This window comes from Pieris rapae, chromosome 18 (genome assembly GCF_905147795.1).
Source record: "Pieris rapae chromosome 18, ilPieRapa1.1, whole genome shotgun sequence".
NCBI lineage: Eukaryota > Metazoa > Arthropoda > Insecta > Lepidoptera > Pieridae > Pieris > Pieris rapae.
In genome coordinates, this window is record NC_059526.1 from 2,255,141 (window position 1) to 2,273,232 (window position 18,092).

Below are 18,092 nucleotides of genomic sequence, written 5' to 3' on the forward strand. Positions count from 1 at the left end.
TGGAGCATTAAGTGGTAGATAAGCGAGCCAGCGAGGTACATAGTACATAGCCGTAAGACTTAATTCTAGGAACTCTAGAATTACTTCGAAATTTAAGTCAGCAAAAAAAACAGCCTTTATTCGAGTAGTACATAATCAGAATTACAGTAAATCCACGTTTCACATTAACACACGACCTCCAAAGAAGTGATGGCCTCATTGAAATTTTTCCAGTTATCTCTCGTCCTCGCCATCATTTTTAATAAACCCCACTCTCCCTTTTATTTCATTTTATTTGGAATCTGGTGGGCATCCCTCGTTTTTATTTTATTTATAATACTAATAGAAACTTCTGTTGTGATCTCTCTTGTACCTTGTTCCTTAAAAAAAAAAAATCTGTTATTTTTTTCTTTTTTTGATTTGAATATTATTGTGTGTGTTTCGTTAGTAATAAATGTTTGTTGTCTATGTCTAAAATTTAGTATGAAAGAATGGTTATAATTCTTAACCGTTCATTGAATATAGAACGAAGATATATCTTCGGCTCCCTGGCGCGGATAAATCGTTCCATTTATTGATTTTATCAACCATTAGTGCGGTTTTTGCGATGCAGCTGTGCAGAGTCTATTTAATGTACCAATTAAATAAAGCTTTGTTGGAAGCGGTAACAATTATTTGTTCTACTTTTACAAAACTTGTAACGTGGCTAATATAATATCTATATACTTATATTACGTTTGCTTATTATTATTTTTCTTTATAACAATTGATTTTTTATTTACTGAATTCAAATTCGACTTGGATTCCAGTCTATCTGCATTCATAAAAACCTTGCATACGTCGGTAGCGAAACACTGATAAATATATTATTACGAAATGTGTAGTATTGTTTGGTGATATAAAAAATGAAGGAGTTCTTATACATATATTCAATTATTTTCCTTTCAATGCAAACTCATTGTTTTGTTTTAATTTTTCCACGTAAGAAGTTGGTAACCATGGTAACAAATATTTTAGTCCACTAGTATATAAACAGATTCTCTACTCAGTTTGTACAGTTTGAAAATCGCCATATCCCGTAACTTGGTCTGTGCAATGGCAGCCTATTACAGCATTGTTCATCAAGGCTCTATGGCTAAGTTGACGGTAGGTCCTTTCTGCTGAATGAAGCCTCTTCGCAATGCTCCCGACTTTATCATTTCCTCTCCTTTCAGTTCATTTTTCAATTGTTTCTTTCGTATTATTATGTGAAGTAACTTATAGGTATATACTGATAAATAGTTTTTTTACATTATATGCTTCAAATAATAATCTATTTATTTGTACATTGAACTATATAGCTGTTTTCTGAATATAGCTGAACTATATTCTGTTCGAAAGTGTAATCATTCGTTTAATAAGACCAAAATATAATTTATGTTAAATGTTTTGGTTTGAAAAAAAAAATTTCTTTCGTAGTAAATTTTTTCATGTTCGTAACGATATTTTAAGTTAAAAATGACTGGTTCCGAGACAAACCTTTATTTTTATCGTAAGGTTACTAAAACCATATTCAGTAGATATTCACGCCATTATTTTCATTTTAAAAATCTGCTAGGACCAAAAAATGTATGTAGAACGTAGAAAATTTGGGATTTTTTACCGAACTGGCACGTCAATGCGCGGCGTTGCTGTTTTCGATCGTCTTCTATTATGAATGAATTTGCAATGAAAGGGTTATAAGTTACAATTTTTTCTACTGTACTTGTACTGTTACAATGATATGCATATAAAAAATAGACCTATACAATATTGCATTAAAAAAATCCCATGACCTGTTTTCTACGTACGGTATTTCATTATTTTATCCCAGTCCTATTTTATCGCAGAGCAAGTTTTTAGTCCTCATATGAAGCCTGAGTGTAATGACGCTCATTAGAATATATAGGCCAGGATGCCGTGGAATAGCAGTGTAATTTTTGACCCAGATACTGAAGGAAAACAGTATATTTTCCCACAATTTTTCTTTCTGTTACATTAGAGCTCGAAGTCTTGTTTAAGTATTGAAGCTTTACTTGTCATTAAAAGCAAATTTTGTATAGTACTATTTCAAGTACAACAATCTAATTACACACGTAAACATTTTTAATTTTTTCTCCTGCAATAGATGCTTATTGAAAACTCAGCCCATGCTTCCTAGGCAATTCTCAATTGCTTTTTGCATTCCCTATAATTTTTATGTCTTATTATTATGTATATTTGTTTTGTATAATGTAATATATATTCATAAGTGTACCTTATGCTACCTATATGAATAAATGATTTTTAATTTTTTATATTTAATGAAGTGTGAATCAATAAATAAAAAATAAACCACCGTCCACGTGGACTCAATTCGATTGTGAATCAAATTACAACGCAATGATCTAAAATTTCAAAGCTTTTGCTTTTATTGAACGATATGACCCGCCTTCTGCCTTTAGGCTATTTGAATTTAATTTATCGTTATGTAAAGTATGAAAATACGTATGTGCGATTTAAATATGTAGTAGATTATTTAGGGAAATTAGAGCATTTTTTGAATGACATATGAACCTAACTGAAAACCAAAAAGACAATATTAAGCCATTAATTTAAAGAAAAATCAAAATCAGTTTTGATTTCAACTTAGTACAAAATTCTGATCTTTTTGATGTTACACTTTAAAGCTATCTTCATTTAAATATGCATTTAAATGAAGATAACTTCAAAGCCGTTTCGATTTTACATTCCTGTTAAAGTCCAGCTAAAGTTCATTATGTTTGTGGGAACTTTCACTGCAATCAACTGAAAGCTCGCAAAGTTGTGGACCTCATTACTACTGCATTCATACTTTGAAATTTTTAACTTTTCTCTTGTTGAAGATAGAAAGATGGCATTATATAAAGGGAACTAGCAATTTAAATAAGATATCTTTATGGCTATACTTAATGCTAGGTAAATTTAAACTTAAGGAAGATGTTTAATATGTGTGTTGTTGTAGATTATCAAAGTAAAATATTATATTTTTGTATATAACCTGATCGTATAGAAAAAAAAAACTATAACTTTCTACATGTGCAAGAATAAAGTAAACTTAATACTATTTATACCATATAGATTTTTTAAGAAAAGTAAATTATTCTATTTTTATCCTATTTTTTTGTATCTATTTCCCAATTATTTTGCAAGAAACCTTCCACAGATGAAGGCCTCCTCCAAGGAACTCCAAGTATCTCGGTTTTGGGTGATTTTCACCCAGCTCGAGCCAGCCGTTTTTGCAATGTCCGCCCATCTCGTGAGCGGTCTTCCTCTGTTTCGTTTCCCAATAGCTTTCATTTAATTGTCTTGAAATAACGTGGTACAAAACCTCAATATTGATATGTAACCGCTATTTGCGTGGTATAAACAAAAGCGCAAGCTTTCAGTAAACCAGTACTCTGCATTTGAAAGCGATTATGCTCCTATAGATTTTTATATCTATGAGCATAATACGTCATATAAAGGTAAAATTGTAATTTACTTCAAAGATATATTATTGTTTCAGAGGAAAACATTTACGGTCGCTAAGTAATTATGTTAATTTTGTACGCACTCTGTTGTGGTAATTACAATTTGTTAACATTGTTAAGGGACTTTGGTTTTAAACAATTTAACATCACTATTAAATAGGTTGTTGAGCTGTGTTGGCCTAGTGGCTTCAGCGTGCGACACTCATACCTAAGGTCGTAGGTTCGATCCCCGGCTGTGCACCAATTGAGTTTCTTTCTGCGCATTTAACGCTTCGTGAAACCGACATGTCTTAGACCCAAAAAAGGCGACGGTGTGTGTCAGGCACTGGAGGCTGATCACCAACTTGCCTATTAGATTTAAAAATGATCATGCAACAGATTCAGAAATCTGAGGCCAAGACCTAAAGAGGTTGTAGTGCCACTGATTTATTTCTTAAATAGGTTTGTACTTAAGTATCACTTTAACATGACACACTATTTATTTAAAAAGTAAAAAATACTATTAATCTATTAAATAATACTTTATTTCTCAAAGAATTACATTCACTTAGTGTATATGTTTAAAAACTATTCAATTAATTAATTAATGACAGATACAAAATTGATCTAACGCTAGTCCCTATACGATCCGCAGCACCTTGACGTCCGTTGTTCCACAGCTGAGCGTTATTAAAGGCAGGTTTTGCCGCGCAACATGTGGAACCAGCTGCCCACTGCAGTATTTCAATTCGACTTAGGTTAGGGAGATAAGGGAGAGCGTACCAATTCTGAAAAGATCGGCAACGTATTTGCGAGCTTTCTGCCAATGTCCATGCGCGGCGGTATCACTTAACAGCAGATAAGCCTGCCCGGTAAGCTCCTAGCACATAAAATTGTGGTACATGGTGCACATTCGAAAGAATGTTTTATTAAGAAAAAGAGAAAAACAAAAACCCTTCGTCCTTAGAATTTATGTTAAATTACCTGAAGATTATCATAATAAATACACTTAAACAGTTTTATATATATTATTTTGTAATCCTGCAGCTAACAAAAATTATATATAAAAACAAACAATTACACAAAAAATATAGCTAAAGTTAGAATACATATAAAAGTGAAAAAACAATAAAAAATATTCCATACAATTAACTACGTAAGTAATAGCTTATTTGGCAGTGTTGTGTGATGATGTAAAAGTGCCTATGTGAAGGTGTGTATGTGGTGTATGCTTATTTAAAGTGTATTTACACTTTTAACCAATGTTTTTAAAATTCTAATTTATTCAAATATTTGCCTAATAATACGTACCTTCGTATCTGCCTCATGTATTATATAAATTATTTTCTTTTAATATTATCTCCAAGTCTATCAGACAATTGTATGTTATTTCATACAATGAACGTCACTTTCTAAAATTATGTTTTCGTTTTGCGGACGCATCATAAGTGATTTGCATAGTAAAAGTGCTATTAACGTATGAAAGAGAAATTATATTCGTACGTTGCACTAAGGAACACATTATATTGTTACATATTATGTATTCGTGTGTTATTTCATAACAGGGGTAAACGGGCCGAAGCCTCGCGTTATGTTAAGTAAACGCCACATTTCCAGAAGGCTCGCAAGTGCGTTGGCGGAATTTTAAGAAATGTTACGCTTGATGGACCCTAAGTTGAATTGGTTCGGAAATAGTTAAGTGGGTTGCAGCCAGATAATGGTGGTGGGGGGCTAAATTAACTTAAGAAACGTCAAGGTGACACTGGTGGAGTTTTGTACTGGGCCTGTAAGTCCAAAGATGAAACTCAGCTGCAGATACGACCAACTCCTCTGAACATTGGTAAATGTAGTAGAAGATGTTGAGAGATTCCTCATCTCTATGCAGCGCCAAGGGATGCCAAACAGTTCGGAAAGGGTGCACGATTTGTATTAGACATCGTTCCGATGATCACCTACTGTCTATAAAGTAAATAGTACTGAGTGCAATGAATGCTTCTACGTAGCCTTGTAAGTTTAGAACAGACTATTATTAATTTGAGAACTTGGAGAAACTGATCGTGGTTGGTAACACAGAAGGCAAAAGACCACGTGGCCGTTCACCAATCAGATGGACCGATCAAGTGAAAGACTCATCGTCTTCAAAGCTATACAGTGTCACAAGAATAGCGCTGGACAGAAACCGGTGGAAGCAGATAGTCCGCTCTAGATGCTTCGTTGCTGACCACGACGCTCAGACATGAGCTGCCGACTAAAGAGAGAGATTATTTATTTTTTACCCAGGAACAGCAGTTGTAATAAAACGCTACAAATCTACGGATAGGGCTGTCGGCTTGCTATATTTAAAAAAAGTATTTAGTAAAAATCTGTCAGGAGAAAAATTATTTACTTGGTTACGAGAAATATAAGTTATGAAATTCTCTTAATGGGCAATTCTCTCGGTAGAATAAAGTTATGAAATGTACATTTCCTAGAAAATTTTCAGCCATTTTTAAAGTTCAGTGTAACCTAGTTTCATGCTTCTGATCGAAAAACCCTTACGGAAATGTGAGCAGATGTTTTTAGTTGCTTAAAGCTCATTTGAGCTTAAAAGCATGAACTGTACAATATTTACTGAACTATAAATAATTTATTTTTGAGACTTAAAGTCCATAATAATCAATTGCCAATTCTTACTTAATTTAGCTAGAATTAGACATGTTATATCTCTTTAACCAATTGACATATTTTTGTGTATTTTGTGATATTTGATTACCCAAGAACAACAAAACAAAAAAGATGTTCAATTTAATCTGAAAAGAAATATCGCGTCAGTCTTCAGTCGCGTTTGTTCCTTAGCTGTCCAGGAAATTCTAAGCATCCGCCTCCAGAGCATCTATTTTTCACCTTCCAGATGTCTGTAACGGTCAGGTTTTAGTGCTATTATCTAAAGATAGAAAACCAGTTGAATAGAATAGAAAATCAGAGTAAAATTTAAGCCCCAAATTTATTATTATGAAACGATGTATTGTATCTTCGTTAGATAAACTGCCTCGAAGACATGTGAACACATTGAAGGCGTTGAAAATTTAATAACGCCACATGCGTTTAGTCTATTGACGTCATAGACAAAATATATTCACGAACTATCAATCATAATAAGATAAAAATGTTCGGTTGTACTTAGAATGAAATTCGAGTTAATAAATTAAAATATAATTGCCGATTATATTTAACCCGAAATATTAAGAAACTTCAGATCGTTGGTTACAATTCAGTAGAGTTCTTAAACTAAGTTAATTGAGATGAGTCAATCGTTAAATATTTTTAAATGAAGTTGGTTCACGAGTTTAACCACAACAGAAAAAAATGTGGATTGAAGATAAAGAAGCATTAGCAGGAAGCGAATGGAGAAAGAAAGCCATGAATGGAAGAGCATAGAGGAGGCATTGAAGGGGTACCGATCAATGATACCGAAAGAAGTTAGGATATTAGTATAACAAGAAAATTGAAATTTTTGAAATATTGGAAATAAACTGGCTTCACTATAATTAGAATTATACAGAAAAAACAAAAACGATACAATGATGGATCTATGCATTAGCATTTTGCGAATCCTCAGGCCTGTTGGGTGACGTCACTTGACCTTGTAATGAGGTCACGCATCCACTTTCCGTTTCACACGACTGTTTACAAACACACCGATGTCTCGGACGATTCTTCAGATAAGGAAGTTACCCAACCGGATGCTGATCCTAATTTATTTTATTTAACGACATATAAACTATCAAAATTATTTTAAACTGATTTTAGATACATAAGACATAAAAATTAATTGCTATTTAAGGCTGATGTAAGCTAATATTTTATATAGGCACGTGATGTTTAGTAATACCGCAGCCCAAGGACGCTCATTATGGCAGAGGGCTTGCGACGAGTGCATTGCCGGCTTTTTTTAGGTTTATTATTAGGATATATATTATTTATAAAACAATCCACAATTGTATGATTTGTTGCATAGAAAACTGGTTTAAAAAGGAATGAACACTCTCTTCTCATTCCATTGTCAAATCTCAAAGCTCATGCCGATTCACGGAATGTTCCGGTCCGGCGTCAAACTAACTCCCACGTTGAAACTACATTTTACTATTTCGAATAAATTCTCTTCCAAAATTCAGTTGTCGGTATTAAAAGAACACTTTTTCGAATATTTCCCTAACTGGAATTAAAACGACTCCTATTAACCAGTACTTTCCGTGTTTAGGAGTTTTTACTGTGATATATATTAATAGAGCAGCGTTGGCCTATCTCACTCACCGTGAGGTCGTAGGTGCGATCCCTGGCTGTGCACCAATGCACTTTCTTTCTATGTGCCCATTTGACATTTGTTCGAACAGTGAAGGAAAACTTCGTGAGCAAACCGCCTTAGACCTAAAAAAGCGATGTGTATAGGCACTGACTTGATCGTGAAACAGATACAGATATATGAGGCCCAGACCTAAAAAGATTGTAGCGCCACTGATAATTTTATACTGTAATTGACCATCCGACACGAAGTAAATCTTTCAAAAAAATATTCAGCGTTATTAGTGAAGACATAGTTGATTGCGTATTCACAAAATAAATACTTGTGACCATGACATGCGGAGAGCAATGGGATTTTAGTAATTACCTAAGTTTACATTGACCTATTGCATTATCATTGCAAGTTAATTTGTGTGTTAGATTCAATGGTAAAGAAACCACAAATTTAATAATATTATTTAGCTTCATAGTGTAGCTTTGTTGTACCTAAAAAAAAGTACCTATGTCCGGCGTGAAATTAAAAAATATATAAAAAACTCGTATGCCATGCTCATATGCCATTTGAAATGCACATGAAATATTTGCAGAACCAAAAACAGGTGTGGATAAAATAGAATATATATATTGTGAAAAAGTATGCACTAAACAACATAATGGCCGGATTCACCCTGTTGAACCACTGACTGGCCGGATATATTATGTTGAATTCGTATTATATTTATTTTTGACGTTCATAAAGGTAACACGATGTAGGGTACATGAATAAATGATTTTGAATTTTTTGAATTCATTGAATTTACTTGACATAACTTAAGTGGCCCACGCTATGTAAACTGAGTTGGCCTAAAAGCAGTTATTCGGAGAATTCCTTTGAGGGTCTCACAGTTTACACAAGATGCTGAAACTTCTATATTATTAATTAACGTTTCTTGTGTTTTGTTTAATTATAACGTGACCTCTCAACGAATAAAAGATGTTTGGAAATTGTTAGAATTAATTTCTAATAAAATCATTTTACTTTTTCAAGAATTTATTTATATACTTGGGCAGACAGACATATCCTATTTAATCCTAAGGATTAGGACATCAACAGCTGTTTTACATTAAATTTAATGTCAATCGTACATATTGTAATAATAATAACAAATAATAACTTATATGATAATAAAAAGGCCTATTGAAATATATCAGGCAATAATGCGAAAAATAAAAATAAACAGCTTAGATTTTTAAAAACTTTATACATTATTTTAATATTGTTATCCTATATCCTAGCTTCAAACAGGAACTGTCTATCCCTTTTTTTCTCCATTCGTTTCCAGCTACCGCTTCCATTTCTATCGTACATATAGTGACTTAAAAAGAATGTTAGTCCTTAGTTCGATTCCAGTCCCGCATTAAATATTAAATAAAACGTAGAATGTGTCGGCGTTTACACAAAAATTTTTGGCTCTGCAATGCACATGGGAATACTTAAATCTCGTTTGCATACATAAAAGTCATGTTGTAGTTGATATTATATAATTGGCCCATTGAGAGTTCTCTTGTAACAAGGCAAAACACTATTACGTAAGCTCATGCTCTTACGAGCTTTTGACAGAAAGCTTTAGGATTGTAAAAAAAATTGTTGTAAAGTAATGCTTGTCTCATGATTTGTTTAATCTGTGGTATATGTATTGTAACTATAATCTGTGTTCTTTTTATTATTAATATGTAAATAATAGAGTATTGTGATAGTTGATTAATTCAGTTGTAGATGAAGATAAATAAATTATTGTTTATATAAAATAAATAAATAAATTAGATAAGAACACATAATAACAAGAAGACTTCTGTAATTTAAAAACAACAACAACAGTCATAAAAACATAATTACTATATTATTATTCTAAGTATAGTTGGCAAGAGTTGTTACCGTTTCTTTAGGTACATTGCTACTCAAATTAAATTATCCCTCAGTACGCAGCCCTACTATATTAGGCGCAGTAGTGTAGTTCCAAGGGCTGAGCTATTTAAAAAAATGATACAACGGTCCCGTCCGCCGAAATCTTTTTTTTTGGAAAGGAATCTCGCTGTTGGCCTTAGGGGCGTTTACAGCTTAAATCAGGCTGTTTTGGCGAACTTAGCTCCGCCTGAATGAGACCCGAACCTCGGCTTGGGCCGACACGGGATGGTCAATCGCCTGAAGGGCCGCTGAAATCGTGATACTTGGCGACTTTAACGCCCACCATATGTCTTGATAGCACCGACACGCGGGTAGGTCTTTTCATGACTTTGACTTGACAGAAATTGTTCCCCCAATTAGAATAGGATTTTAAGAGACCTCTCCTATTCGCGTAATTGGAGGAGATATATAATGGTCCTAATTATTTTATTCAATAATAAACCTAAAATAAACATTTATTGATATACCCGTATACTGACTAGAAGCAAAAATATTTTCATTGTAAACAGTTTTGAAACTGTAAATAGGTTGATTGAAATCTTTCAGCAGAACAACTTCCTTGCTCAATAAATTGTATACAGGTATACGTTTAGTGTTATTAATAGGATGGAAGTTTATGTAAACGTGTTTTATAACTGGGGTAAAAGATAAATTAGGATGGGAGGTTAATTATTTAACGCAATTTATGTGTATAAATAATTATACTGTGTAAGTTATATATGGTCTCCTCGATTAACCCATAGTGTTTCTTCTCTACGTCACTGTCTATTTACGCCGGAGATATTACATACGAGAGTGGTGCCCTCTTTATTCTGTAATTCTCAAACTATATAACCGAAGTATTATACAGGTCTGCTCTGCTTTACGAGGCTGAGATGTTTCAATACCATCAACTTATTAAATTTATAAGGTTTATGTGTTATACATATATCACAAATGAGTAAATTACTCATAAACTGTGTACGTTATTAAACTTAAATTCTTATTTTAATTAGCTATATATTATTACATTCATTAAGTTGTTACAGCCGCTTTTATTTAAAGACTCGTAAGTTATTATGAGGAGGGATTTATGGCCATTTATTTTATGACGAACAAGTCTGACGGTCTCGCATTAGAGAAAGCTGAAACATGGAGTTAAGATTAGAGTTATTAAAAACCTCTATAACTAGAGGACTGAAACGTCCTGAACACCATGACAAAACAAGTCATATAGTCAAGAAATATACGAACAAAGACAGGAGAAATATACAACGCCGCGTTTAATAATACTAATTATCGTTAAAAGGATCAAAATTTAACTCTGAAGTACATCAAAGCCTTCGCTATCAAAGAGTGTTAATTACAAGAAAAACTGCGCTAAAAGATTATTGTCTGTTAAATCTAGTTTTTATTGCGGTTTTCGCGTTGTTATTTATTTCACGTAGCTTCCTTTGATTATCAAAAATTATATATTCTGTTTCGAAGGACCATCATTATAATATCGGGATAGTTGCTTCAACGTAAAGAAAAAATTCTTAGTTAGAAAATTATTTGAATCTCGTGACCTTTGACAATTTAGAATAACGTGTTTGAGTACTAAAATAATAAGTAATCGTAGCCAGAACAAATTAAAAAAATACAAACATTTCACTATATGTTTATATTTTATCTTATGTGCGAGTCTTGTGAAAATCAATTTACAGACAATTTTTTTATTACATAAGTTTTTAATATTGTATTTGTAAAATATACGCACATAATTTCCTACAAACATGATTTATATTCTTCGATACATTAAAATATCAAGGAGACAAGGCATATTCTCTTGAATTTTATAGATAACTAAATCCACGAATAGTTGAATCATCCGGGAACCGCCCATTTCATCTAAAACACTTGATCTGTTTCCGCCCTTTTATGTTCTCAGTTACAACGTTTAATACGTAAATGACATTTATAGATATTTTATGTTTTACAATAAAGATTAACTAATTTCCCAGTTTTAATGGTCTTTATTTTCGTCTTTCATAATATTTTGTGTGAGTTGAAGTGCTTTTGTGTACCTTGTGTTTTTCTTGTATAAAAAGTTAATTTTGTTGGAGATGTACTTTTGTGATGTGAGAGAATGTGGTTGCCGGTTCAATGGGTTTAGGTAAGTGATATTAGTTGAAACATATTTGACTAATTATATGTGATTTTTAATAAAATTATATAAAATTTATAAAGGAAAATACCAGCCTATCTCCCAAATATTTTATGTTAATAATTATAAGTTTTCCACGAAGGCAACATGTAGTAATTCATAAGACAGAGTTGCACAATTATTTTGCATACTTCGGTATAACTCCAAATAAAGTGCAATCAGCCTTGTTTTGAACTTGGTTAACCTGATTAAGTTGTGGCCTCCACTGCATAACCAAATTATGTAATTTAATGTTTTATGGAATTGTGTTACTAACAACCGTATGTATGTATATATCTTTAGGGTATGAAATTTGTAAAATTGGTATGTACCCTAAAGATATAATAAATAGACAAAAAGAAAATGGTGAAAGTAATTAATTCCGTGCTAGGTCATGATATGTTAATATTCAGAAAGTGTAATAATAAGCTTACATTTAAGAAACTCAATTACCTTATCCCTAACACTCCTAAGTAAATTTTTTCGTAAAATTCGTAAAGTCTAATTATAAAGATCTAATGTCGTATTCAAATACCGAATCGCCAGGAGCACTTCTTATATTTCTTATATATATATATAGCTATGAGAATAGGTTTTTATATACATAACACTGGCTTCATAAATTAGGGTTTGCTTGGAAGGGATGGCTTAATAGCGATAAGCCGCTCGTAGCACCATGTTTTTATTTATTGTTTATATTATTAATTCATTCTTAAATATTATTTGAGTTGAGTTATCTTACTTCGGCCATACAATGCACAGAGGCGATGAGAACATGAAGAAACTGATTTTGGTTGATAACACAGAAGCCAAAAGATCACATGGCCGTTCACCAACCAGATGGACCGATCAAGTGACTCATCGTCCTCAAAACTATACACAGTTGTAAGAGAGGCTCTGGATAGAAACTGGTAGTGGAAACTGATAGTCCGCTCCAGGAGCTCTCCTGCGACGCTCGGACATGGGTTGCCGATTGAAGAGAGAGAGAGAGAGAGAGCTTTAATTTATATTATTAATTATACAACAGGAAACAACTTCGATTGTAGCGTCGGTTATTTATCGACTTACAAAAACAAAACAGAGTTTAAGAGTATGTCGATAAAACGAGAACGCCTGTCCCCATATTGGGAGTTCACTGTTCATATTATTTGGGAAACATGACCGCGCACGCGCCGATGTCACTTCCAAATCTTGCCAAGTTTGAGGTAAATAATTTATACAATGCGGCATACTTTCTCATTTGTTCTGGTAAGGAAAATGTGGTAAGGAAAATGTGTTAAGGACAGAAATATGTGACTTACGTGAAATTTTATTAACGGTGTGTATATTTTCTTTTGTAACCAATAATCTGCTGCCATTTTGTGCTTTATTTTTTATTTATTTTCAATTGTTTTACAACAAGACAAATTCGCTCTGCAAATTTATATAAAACAGTGTTTTATTAGTTTAAAATTTTAGTTTAAAGTTAGCTTTTTAGTTTTATTTGCGTTACAACACGTCACAACTAGTGAAGAAAGACTTGACGAATTTTCTGGAATTCGATTTAAACCATGATTGAACTACTAAGCTTCAGAGACGGTATGTAATACGCTTATTACATTTTGTATTAAAAATCACGTATTGACCTAATAAACATTAAGAAACAACATCAATATACAATGTATTGCACCAATTTTATGCAACATTCTGCATTCATTCCGACCACGTCCAGTTGCATCGAGCTTTCGATCTATCTCTTTCATATTCTATAAGCGAAAAGGAGATAGATTATCGAAAGTTGTGAAATGGTCACCTGGTTACGATAACTGTTGTTGAATTGTAAAATATACAATTTGATAATGTTACGTATGATTTAAACTTTATTATTGTGGTGATTATTAATTCACTCATGAAAAATTTCAATAAAACTTCAATAACAGAAAAGTCATAAAAATAATGGTTTCTTTTGAGTGTTCTTTTTTGGTCGAAAAAATAGAAACAGTTCATTACATTTGTTGTATGTATCCATATGTAAACATGCGAAATTGTGGCATGTCCGACACCGATGGCGCCGGCCTATGCGTTTCCTACTAACCTACTTGTGGAAAGAAATCAAGACCTTTTGGTGTGTGTAAATAATATAACTATATACTAACTACATATAAGTTAATTATAAAAATAACTCTAAGATAGTATTATAACAGTGCAATTCGGTGGCTCGGAGTTTGAAATGGCCTCGGTTTTTTTCATATGTTCTGTGATCTCAAAAATCAACCTTGCCGGTTCGCCGGTTTTCGTTCGATAGTTTTCTTCACCGTATGCTTAATGCGCATTTAGACAGTATGTCCAATGGTCCACAGCCGGGGATCGATCCTACGAGAGATGAGAGTCGCGCGTTAAAAAATATTTCAATCATGTATACAAGATTCTAAATTCGGTAAATTATACTTAAAACCTTCATCAATACAAGATTTTTTTTTAATAGAACTTTGGGCAGACGGGCAGAAGGCTCACCTGATGTTAAGTGATACCGCCGCCCATGGACACTCAATGCCAGAGGGCTCGCGAGTCCGTTGCCGGCAACAGATGTAAATACAGTTTTGTTGTATGTCAACTTAATTGACAAGCGCAAATAACACAGTTTTTGTAACTGTGTTATTTGAACTCAGTAAAAGTAAAAACTGAAACAAAGTACCCGTTTTGGGTATTCTAATCTTATTTCAAACAACGAAACAATATAAGAACGTTTACAACAGCTTATTAAGTTATCGTTTCTTGTTTTCAAAGTTTAAGCTTAAGTACTTGTAAAAAATATCTATAAGGTATAAAATAATGCTTATTTCAACTGATCTACGTAGGGGGCGTTCAAGTAATACGTGACGCAATTTTCGGAGATTCCTGGACTCTCCCTTAGGGCTGTAATGACATCCTAATGAAGAACTAAGAGTATTTGGAAAATCAACTTTTAATTTAATATTTATATTTATTATAGAAAAATGGGTAAACGGGCAGGACGCTCACCTGATGTTAATGGAAGAAAATCTATTAAAATATTTTTTTTTGAGATTATTGGTCTTATGGTTCAGTGGTCTAATTTTAGTATGAAAATATGGACGCTTATAAATAGTATGTAAAAATAATTATTCCTGCTTTTCATGTTCCATTGATTAATGTCCTAAAAATGAAAATTTAGTAATAGGAGACAACTATTGCTTTACACAATTACATAATGTTTATTTAGTGAAACGTCTCCCTCGGTTAGATATCTAAGATAAATATTAACTCTGATGCACTGCTATGCAAATATTCCCAAGTGGCTCGTACTAGCGCAAAATATACATTAGAGAATATTGTGTTGAATTAAATAAGATTGAATCGTTTTTGTGGTTCTGATTTTTCAACACATTTGCATTTGAACCTTTCAAGAAATTAAAGTAAATACCAATTATTAAGACATATGTGAGCCTTTTCAGATTGCAGTTGATGAGGCTGTAAAATCTTACAATTTGACAATTGTAAGATTTTACAGCCTCATCAACTGCAATCTGAAAAGGCTCACAGATGTCTTAATAATTGGTATTTACTTTAATTTTAATCTTCTACCCGTCCTCCTGAGTATGAAATAAACTTAAATTGATCTATTAAAGTATGTGTTCTATGTTAAATGATGTATCATGAACCTACAGTCACGAATTCTTTAATTGTGTTAATTAGTTCGTATTATAATTATTTATATTATTATATTTGATTTCAGGTAAATATGTACAAGATATTACAAAGGCAAACGTTCACTACGGTATGTATGTAATAATAAATGTACTATAATACACAAAAACGAAGGACTTCTTGATGGAATCGGGTGTACATTCATACATTTCATACATTCCTGGTTTAAATGCTTGCGTGAAAGCTTTAAACTGGAAAAAGGAAAAACATGTATTTTCTCGTTCAATTGAGAGCAATGAAGCGTTAAATTGTAGGTAATTACTTCCGTTGTTTAGAATTAAAGTATCCTTGATTTACAAGCGTATTATTTGAGTGTAAAATTTGTATTTTTATCTAATTGTTTAATGTTGTAAAAACTTAGAAATATACTCATATGAACACGTCAAATGTACGTATACAAATATATTTGTGTTTTTTTATAGGAGGATAACAATTCAATTTAACCATTATGGTAATTGGGACTAGTGTCCTTTTACACTCCTAGAGTGTTACCAGCTCTACCATCTTAAGATGCTTTCAGAGTCGTTTACACATTGTACCCAGACTTTATATTCTCTTAGCACAACTATTAAGCCTTCATTTATTCCCAAACTTTTAAAAGAATATTAAGAACACAGGACAAATCGATACAAAATTATCAATATTTCGTCACTAAACCATAGTTGAGAGAAAGTAGATGTATAATCCACTGAAAATAGAATAAAAATATGCTCATACTTTACATATTTATTTACTGTATAGTATATACATATAGACATTACTAAACAATAAATAAATAATAAATCAGCAGCGTTCCAACCTCTTTAGGTCTGGGCCTTTAAATCCTTTCACAGTTTTATGATTATTTGTCAATATAATAAGCAAGTCGTTTTCCTTTACCGTTCGAAAAATAAATGCGCACATAGAATGGAATGAAACTCCAATGAAATGGTCGTAGGTTCGTATGTAGGCTGTCCACGAATGGATTGAACATAAGGATGAGAACGAGATCGAACCAATGATGCTAATAATTATACATTACATTACTATATTTGCTTATTGTGAAGTAACATGAGATAAATAAGGACAGAAAATAAAATATCAAACGCCTATGTATGCTTACAACATTTAATAGTATTATTATTACATATTGGTAGTAAATCTACATAAAGATCTTTTATTTTAAATATTGATTTAATTTTAAAATGTTGATAAGGAAAATAAAGTTTAATTTGTAGAAGTCCCTTAAACAAAATAAAGTTTCAGCTAGTCCTTTTATAGATGGCATCTATAACATCACGCTACTAAGTAATACAGCGAAACACATGGCATAGTCTGCCTTCAACAAAATTAAGAGTGAGTTTCCCAACATGACAACATGTAATGATCTTACACGACATTTACAACATACTTGTTGATGACATCAGGTTGGGCAAGTTGAAGGCCCAGTGTTTCCCCACGCTTATAATTCAATTCGCATATCGTTGACCAATACAGCCTGAAAGGGAGTTGCGGAGGCTGTGGCGGCGGACCGGTTACAACGACCTTGTGCATTCACTTGATCTATTCTGCTATTGGGAATATCGTATATACGAAAGTGTAAATGAAATACAAAAACATTAATAAAATGCTGCATTTAAATTATGATGCTTTGTTAAATTGCATATGCTTTGCTTAAACTATGTCGTTTTTAACCTTAAAACTTTATTTGTTAAGAATGTTAAATTAAGTTAAAAACTTTTGTCTTCTTGTCTAGGTTTTCTTTATTACAAATACATTCTATTATACCCGTAGATTAAATTCTCATCTCGTTTAAGAAAGAACGTTCACTCGATGCTTAAACTCGCGAGGGCGTTGCCTTCCTTTGAATTTAATACTTTATGTTTGTTTTTGTATTTATTGCATGAGATATACTTAAAGAAATGAATAAATGTAAAAGCTTTTAATGTTAAAATTACATGATAATGTTCATTAATTTATGAGATTCTTAAGATCCACTTAATTCATTAAATATTCATAAATTCCGATTTTCGCGCAGTAATGATTGATTAATGATTAAAACGTAAAGATATTTATTTGATTATGTGCTTGATGACGATTAATGATAATAAATTATCATTATTATGAGTGATTATGTAATAGATTATTATACTTGTTTTTTCTAGTTCTATAATGTCGATTGGGTAAAGCGAAATAATTAAAAGTATTACTTTTATAAATTAATAGAAAACTACTGACTTACTCTAATCTTGGCTCTTTAAGGTTTTGAATTTATACTATTATTGAGTAGGAATATTGTATAGGTCTACTTATACTAAAAATAATATTCCTAGTCACAGAATTAAAAATTAAGGAAAATATAAAAATAATGCCATTGACCTTCATACTTGCCTTGATGTGTTGTAGCAACAGGTGTTTTTGTATTTGTCAAGTGACGCAAAGCACGAACAGTTGGTTAGCGAGAGGTAAGGCTTCGCGGATTACAGGAAAGACCATATGGCAATATGTAGCTTCCGCTTTTCAAAATCTGGCGTCCTCCGTTTTGTATATA

The 18,092-nt window shown here is 32.4% G+C and overlaps 1 protein-coding gene across 4 annotated transcripts in view; it reads left to right on the forward strand.

Annotated features, from left to right (window-relative positions):
* Positions 1–18,092, forward strand: part of LOC111004279 (IQ motif and SEC7 domain-containing protein 2) — a 132,202-nt gene that overhangs the window by 57,889 nt on the left and 56,221 nt on the right. The window lies entirely within an intron of this gene.